The 7,912-nt window shown below is 40.5% G+C and overlaps 1 protein-coding gene across 4 annotated transcripts in view; it reads left to right on the top strand.

Annotated features, from left to right (window-relative positions):
* The first annotated feature begins 272 nt into the window (after nt 1-272).
* LOC109858125 (trehalase) overlaps nt 273-7,912 on the top strand; it is a 57,686-nt gene continuing 50,046 nt past the window's right edge. The window contains exons 1-2 of one of the 4 annotated variants that reach the window (XM_020435071.1): nt 273-636; nt 3,758-3,902. The gene's annotated coding sequence lies outside the window, so the exon portion shown is untranslated. Of the gene's footprint in view, nt 637-3,757; nt 3,903-6,531; nt 6,587-7,912 lie in introns of those variants that run through there. The other 3 variants (XM_020435077.1, XM_020435075.1, XM_020435076.1) reach the window with 3 other exon arrangements.

The raw sequence follows: 7,912 nt of genomic DNA on the forward strand, positions 1-7,912 counted from the left end.
TTTTCTTGTCTCATATCTCAACATTTTAATCTTCTCTCCACAAGAAATTCGATCCAAATCAACGTCTCGTATTTATTACATCGATGTAAAAAATCGTTTTGACGCCGTTTCGGACGCGATAGAATCGCGCGGAGATTGCGTCTCGTTTCGGCGCGGGTCTTCGTATTCGCGCGGCATCGCGCGCGCGCCGCCGCCGCTCATTCAGTGTGTTTCCGTCCGTCGCGCGGTGCAGATCGTGTTCACCGTTCGCCGTCGTGTCGCGCTCCGAGCGTGCAACGAGTGCGTGGCACCCCGCGGTCATCCATCCACCCATCCGTCGTGGTTCGTGTCGTCCCGACAATCCGGTTTCGACCGTTTTGTACGCGGTGCAAGCGCGACTGCGGCCTCGCCCGTTGCCGCTCGTGTGTTATTTACCATCTTTATCGACGCGATTCGCGTGTGTTTGTCGTGAACGAACTCTTGAAAGATCGCGAAGTAATTTCACGAAATTCCGCGACGGCGAATCGATAACGAGTTTCGGCGAAACTCCGAAAATCCGGTGATAGACACGGTCGCGGTTGGATCTCTTTCGGGAGAGAAGAAACAAGAACACACGTGTGGAACATTCGAGACGCCACAGCCTGACGTGTTAACGAGGTACGTACGTAACCCATTTGTCAAACACGTAAGCAGCGACTTGCGTTTTTTTTGCGTTTATAAAACGGAGCGGAAGAGAACAAAGAGTTGAAGCGAACGGACGTCGATCGTCCGGTCGATCGAAATCGACCGCGCGCGCGCGAGCACGCGTTCGAGAGTTTGAATTCATCTGTTTTCGGGTCGTGTGTACTGTTGTTGCAATTATCGATCTGAAGTCGGCAAGCGAGTCGGGAGCGAATTGCTCGTCGGAGAACGAGTTGTTCGCGGACAATTTTTGTGCCAAACAAAAGAAAACCAAGGTGCAGAAAGTGTAACTCAACGTATTATAGTCGCATATTAAATCAGATGAATGTAGATTGTCAAGACGGTCTCGATTTTTCAAAATGGCAAAGAGGTGACGCGCTCTACGCAAATTTGTTGGATTCGCGCACGTCGTTAGGTTTCGTCACGCGGTCATGAAATCGACACACGTACGATTTTCGAGGAAAAATCTTCGAGAAAATAAGAACCGAATGGCGTTCCCCGCGTAGAGATATTGGACTCTGCCTTCGCTGCGTGTAACCGCACTTTCTCGCGTTTAAAATTAAAACAGATTACACGTCGAACGCGTCTCGTAAAGGTCTCGGAGAGGAAGAGAGGAAAGAAGGAAAGTGCGGGATCTTTTCTCGTATTTCCGCACACAAACCGGTGGGAATGCGAAATGTGAAACGTCGCTAATATCCAGCTCATGCCGACCAATCTCCGACGCCCGGCAATCGATAGAGCGCCGAGGCGGTATTTTCTGCTGCATTATACGATATATATTTTCGCGTGTCTGCTGCAATGTCACGTTGTCGCAAGGTGAATCCCTCGGTGCTCGCGCGAGCGTGTTCCCGAATCTTCGCGCGGCACGATTCGCGTTAAAGCGTGTATACACATATATATATATACACGCTTTAACAAAGATAACAACGTCGCGTTCAATCGAATGCCGAGGAGATGAAACTGTTCTACTCCGGTTGGTTTAAATCTCGGGATTACACTCGCCTCTTGTTGCGCAATAATTGAAAACAAATACGACTGATTACGTCTACTATCAGTTGACAATTAAAATGCAACGACATCGTTTTAATTTTAAAGCAATCGCAATCGATCGGTCTTTTACGACTTTCGATACACGTGTCTTTCGTTTTAAAAATTCGAAAAATATCGAGAGATATAATGGAAAGACTCTGATAGAATGTAATTGCAACAAAAATGTTTTCCACTATTAGAAAAATAAACTTTCCTTAGTTAGTAAGGCTTATTTTTCACCCCTACATGTGGTTGTTTTTTTATATATTGTGACAGACCACCTCGTGAAAAGTTGACAGAAACGTTGGTCCAAAGGTCGGTGTGAGATAATTTTCAGACACATTTTATCGAACCAGGAACCGATAAATTCTACAAATTGTGTCAAAGATGCGATAAGTTAAGGTGATCATATTTTTTGTCGTCAATTTTGGGACACTTTTGATGAGTAAAAACAAAAGAGAGAGAGAAGAGGGTGTGAGCATTAGAGGGTGGGAAAGCTGGAGCTATTATTACATTTCTACGTAATTTATTATTGCAAACAATACAAAGAATTTTTATATAAATATTTTTTTACATATTTTGTATTATTATTATATTATTAGCTTTTTCTTTGGTACTTTTCAGAGCTATGAATATTTCTTAACCCTCTATAACGCTGTGTAACTTTGAAGTCATATACTGATATATCGATAAACTTTTAATATCTAATTTCATTTCTAACCACAATGTGGCGTACGCATCTTGTTCTCTTCTTCATAATCATAGAAATTGTTTACCGCGATTGTCAAAGAAATAAAATGTTTGAAAATTGTAAATTCATTGTTACATTTAAACGTGGAAGTTGATATTTTTTTCTGCTGATTTCACGTTACGTTTTCGTGAGTATACATTTTTTATACTCATGAAAAAAATTCGAGTTATAGAGGATTAAAATCTTTATTTGTGTCGATAAGTAATTGTGTCGATTTGAATATCTCAACACAATTTTTGTCATATAGTTTATATCTTTGTTATTAATATTTTTTTCAGAGTTTTTACACTCAACTACATTTTCTCACTTTTATCACTTATCACTCAACTACATTTTCTCACTTTTATCATTTTTCTCACTTATTTCATTTATCATACCATTTATTTGAAAAAAAAAAAAACACTTTCTAAGAAAATTTGAATTTGAAACATATCGGAACAAATCGGAAGGAGAAAAATAATCGGGAGGGTCAAAAAATTAGACTCGAACTAATTTTTAACTATACTCTATAGAACTATAGAATCGAAATTATCTCGGATAAAATCGATACGGAATGGTCATTTTTGATAAGTGCTCTTTTAGACACTTCCATTCTCCAGAATTGCTTGAATTTTTTTCCGTAAAAATTGAAGAAAATAAAATAGCGATATTCATATTTTTTACTCGAACATTCTCTTTTTTTTTTTTGCGTGTGTATATCTTGTAAGTGCGCTCTTGTGTATCTTCAATCGCGTTTATTGAAACGTTTGATAAGGACTCTTGTTTCGAATCTGAGATAAGACGATGTCTCGTGACGAGGCGTTGACTCACACCGCGAATCGCTTCCCCGTCGCGATTTGCAAATCGCGTGCGTGGCGTAAACGCTATAGACCAAAGGTCAAGAGCGCGTACATAATAATTTTCGCACACAACATATTCCGTCGATAATTCCGATTGATCTCAACCGAACACATCAAGTACACACATATGCAGTGCGTTCGATTCTCGTGTCGGAGATACGGGGGGAATAGTCGGCATGAATTTTCCGACATGCTGACGTCAGAAAAACCAACATTGTCTGCGCGATAACGAAAGAAAAAAATAGTGATAATGATGTAACGGAAACATCAGATCTTGCTTTTCTCCTTCTTGTCTTATAGACTCCGATATCCATTTCAAGTAGAAGTGTTTTTCTTATCGACAGATAAAGCGTAACACGCGAACACGTGATCCCGATGCCTTGATTCGCGCGATTAGAAAAAAAAATCGAGATTTTGTTTAAAAAAAAAAAAATCAAGGTAACAGATATTATTTTTTTTTTTCACCTTGTAATTGCAGTGATGCTGGTTGTTTGGCAAGGAGCTCGCCGTTGCCTGAGTTGCAGCGGGCAGCGCACCAATCAGGGCCATCAATTCCACCAAAAGCATCATCGTCGCGAGCTAATCAGCGAGAAGCTCGACCGGTATCATCTCGTTAGATCCAGGTAAGCGTCCGGTTTTTACCGTGCGCTATTACTGCCCTCGTCGTATCATTTTTGTCGACGTAATCAATCACGCTCGTTATAGTTATCGTATCTTTTACGACGAGAAAAAAACTGGCACAAAACTGCGTAATTTATTTAATTATCCAATTAATCTTATTATTACCGTTATATCAATTAATGTATACGTGAAATATATTGTGTGAATCGAAAATTGATACAAAATATTAAATAGGACGATAAAAAAAAAACTATTGTTAGATTGTAGCGTATTATTAGCGCAAAATTAAATTCAAATCTTTTTCCGCGGATGAGGAATTTAGTCGGGAAAAAAATTAAATACAGTCACTCGCGCGCGCGCGCGCGCGTTATCTCTCAACTGTCTGCGATCGAAGCGTGTAATTGATCGTCTCGAGCTAATCAAGTTGGCTCTTATATGTTTGTGTATGTATGCGTATATATGCAAACTCGTGTGTGAGGACCGCTTTGTGTCAACGGACTCGAACAAGAAACGAGTAATTCTCCGTTCTTGTTGACCCGACCGTTTAATCGCGGGATGATTTGCGAGAGGAAAGTTCCCGACGTCGGTTTGGTTTTGGCGACAAAAATGCGATCGCGATATCTCGCACGTGTTTTAAAATGCACGAGGTTCTACGCTATCGGAAAAATTTTTGAGTCATAAAAAAAAATGCATTGAGTAAATTTTACGGAAAAAAGGCACGTAATAAAATATACACGGTAAAAAATGAGTAATGGAAAAAACCGATAAAAAAGCAATTTAATCAATTTATAGGAAAAAAACCGTTGTTTAGAAATATTTATAATTCTTGAGATACAGATTTACTTTTTTTCATAATTATTGTACTTTAAAAAGTTTCAGTTTTAATTTAATCATGTACAACGTAGTTATTTATTTATACACGATTGAGAGCACAAATTATTTTACTCTTTTGCAAATTTTTACCGGAGTATTACAATTGTTCAGAAATAGACGTATCGGCAGTGTTGAATCTCAGCCGTTTCTGTTTGTCAGTAGTCGATATTTTTCTGATAAAACTATATTCTATCTATTATCACACATATACACGCGTATTGCCGATCACTCACGACACGACCACGTGTCGTATAACTGTGCAAGCAGATAGCAAAGATTTCTCGATTGCTTGCCAGTTTTTTTTTAAAGAAATGTGCATGACTCGTGCAATTATCATGTAACTATGTAACATGGTGCAAAATTAACATTTGGATTCGCTTGACCTTGTTTGCTTATCGCGCGTTGAGGAACACGTGTGTACGAATACACAGTTCGCTTTGTGTTGTTATTCAATTATATATTGTTATCTCACGCGAGGAATGCACCCAACTTTTTCTTTCCGTGATTAATCTCTCGAATAAAAAAACCGAGTACTTCGATTCGGAGTTATTTGTGATGTGTGTGTGTGTGTTTTCAAGAATATCTTTCACTTTCTCTCCGCTGCTCTATTATTATCCCGAACGCGCGCATATATGAACGAACCGTATCTCGTGTTAACGTGTCTCGTTTTACTCTTCGACTGACGTTCGGCGTTCTATAGCGACGGATCGATCGTGCGCGAATACGTATGTATATGTATACATATACATATGTATATAACGAAGATCAAAAATTTCCACCGCGTGGACAAATTGGAAACGGTGCGCGCCGCTACGTGGCGTTATCGCGCTTCGTCGAGAAAATATCGAACGCGTTTAATTACCGGCGGGCGCGAAATCGAGAGTCCGGCTGATCAATTTTATTCTTTTCTCTGTCAGACAATTCGTACATGCCGTACGTTTTTTTTTTTTTTTTTGGCAATTGGTTATAGCAATTTTTCTCACGGTCGGAAGATCTACGTCGAAAGATCGACCTCGCGCCGACTTTGTTCGATCGTCTTCTTAACAAAGCGACGAGAAATTATTCGCGATCACGCGGTAATTGCAGCGGTGGTGCGCGGATGAGACGAGCAGCACCGCTGGTGGTGATTGTTATAAAAACGCGATTGACGCTCCGACGTCTTCAGTCAGTGATCGAATGCCGATGTGCGTCGACGTCTTCTCTCTTTAATTGTCGTGTGCGTCGCGCGCAACTCTGCACAAACTTTTTTAAGTCACAAGTCGCGCCGCTGTATTGTGAGTTAAATTTCACACGTTCTCGTGTTTCCTTCGCATTTCTTCGCTGACGTCGCCCGTTGAATCGTACACCGATTCCTGAAATAGCAGTTTTCGATTAACGCACCTGTTCCATTTCGGCGAGATATCATAAGTAAAACAAAATAATTCAATACATATCGTAGGAAGTTTTCTACATCAAATAAAATTAAACAAAAACGAAGCACAAGTGAATATATTTTTCTTCTTGAAGAGAAGAAAACTAAAAAAAAGATTTGTGTTATCTTCGCGAAGGAAGTGCATCCGGAAGGAAGATTTCCGTCTGCTGCGAGCGAAGCTTCGGACAGATGATGCGTTTGATATTTCCGGGAGCTACGGTGTAGTTCGCGTTCCTCAAGCGTGTGATCGATCGCGCGAATTTTATTTTGCGACAATTGAGTAACTCTAATTAACATACTCGAACTCGCGTGCTACGAAATAGGCTCGTTCTTGCCTCGCGTCACAACGAAGTGATTCAGTGGCTGAAGCTGAGGGAAGGAATCGGAGATTATACTCGCACGGTACGTACAAAGCTCTCTTCACAGCGTGATCGACAGATAATCGACCTAACGACGCCGAAAGTGCGATTCGAGCTGCCCTTGATTTTCTTCGCAGAAAAAATAGCTCGAATGTTCTTCTTTTTACGCTGCTCCTCTTCTCATTCGCGTTCCTAATCGTCGTAACAGATGTTTAATGTTATCGCTAATTGATAATTAGCGCGTTTAACGCTCTCGAATTCGGACGATAACGAATCGGACCGGCGCGCGAACATGATCCGTTGTTAGCGAGCGGTATTTTTAACACATTCCCCTCGTAGAAATGTGATTAGAACAGTTTCACGTGGATGGTAAAAAAAACCGCTGAAAAGTCGCGTTTCTTGACCTTCATTTTTTATCGATAGCAATAATAATATATACGTAGTCTTAAATATTTGAACTTACTTTTGCACAAAACAATATACTGGTGTTAGTGAGTGATGCTTTTATGAATGTAAGATATAATAGCACACGTAGAGATATAATAGCAAATGTTGAAAAAACACGCGTCAAGACATGATAGATCTTCTCTTTAAATTATTCGCGAGAATTTGAATAAGTCGGAGGGGAAGAAAAACTTGACAATATTTTTTTTTTTTTTTACATAAAATTTTTAATATTATCATTTTATATGTTGCAGCAATAAATCTTTATATGAAACTCGTCTCGCGGACGAGTCGTAATAACTGCATCAGAAATACTACACTTGCGTCTCGTGTATCTTTGCGGCGAACCGCAAGGACGTCTTTATCTCCGAGCAAATTTAAAACTAGATTATTATATTTATCGTTCGCGCATAGAAAGAAAATCTACTTGTTTGTTGCATAAACTGACAGTGCTGATGAAAAAAACTTCCCCGTTTGTGAAGTTTGAAGTTAAAAGTACGAAAACTATTTCACCCATTTTTATTATATCCGATAAGAGAATGCAGAAGAGATAGTCTATGTATGTGTGTGTGTGCTCGCGCGCGCGCGCGCACAGACAGAATAATGCATTAAGATATGTCGAATCAGACACTAAAATACCTGAAAGCCAAAGTCCTAACCACGTTTATTCTGACGGAAAGTGAATGATCCGAACACGTGCTTGTCCGGTGCTTCGTGTTTCTCCGTCGAGCTTCGCGCGATTTCGCCGCGATCACACGTCGCCATCGGTAGTTGGCCGTGATCAGGGATGCCAGTTTCAAGACTTTTGCAGCATGCAACAGCAAGTGGAGGGGATGCGCACACAGGCGAACAGCCGTGTCCGTGTGCGCTCGGCGCTTCGGCCAACTTCGAGCAGTAGACGGAGACGGATATATATAACCGCTCT

This window comes from Pseudomyrmex gracilis, unplaced genomic scaffold (genome assembly GCF_002006095.1).
Source record: "Pseudomyrmex gracilis isolate BER0280 unplaced genomic scaffold, ASM200609v1 scaffold_189, whole genome shotgun sequence".
Taxonomy (NCBI): domain Eukaryota; kingdom Metazoa; phylum Arthropoda; class Insecta; order Hymenoptera; family Formicidae; genus Pseudomyrmex; species Pseudomyrmex gracilis.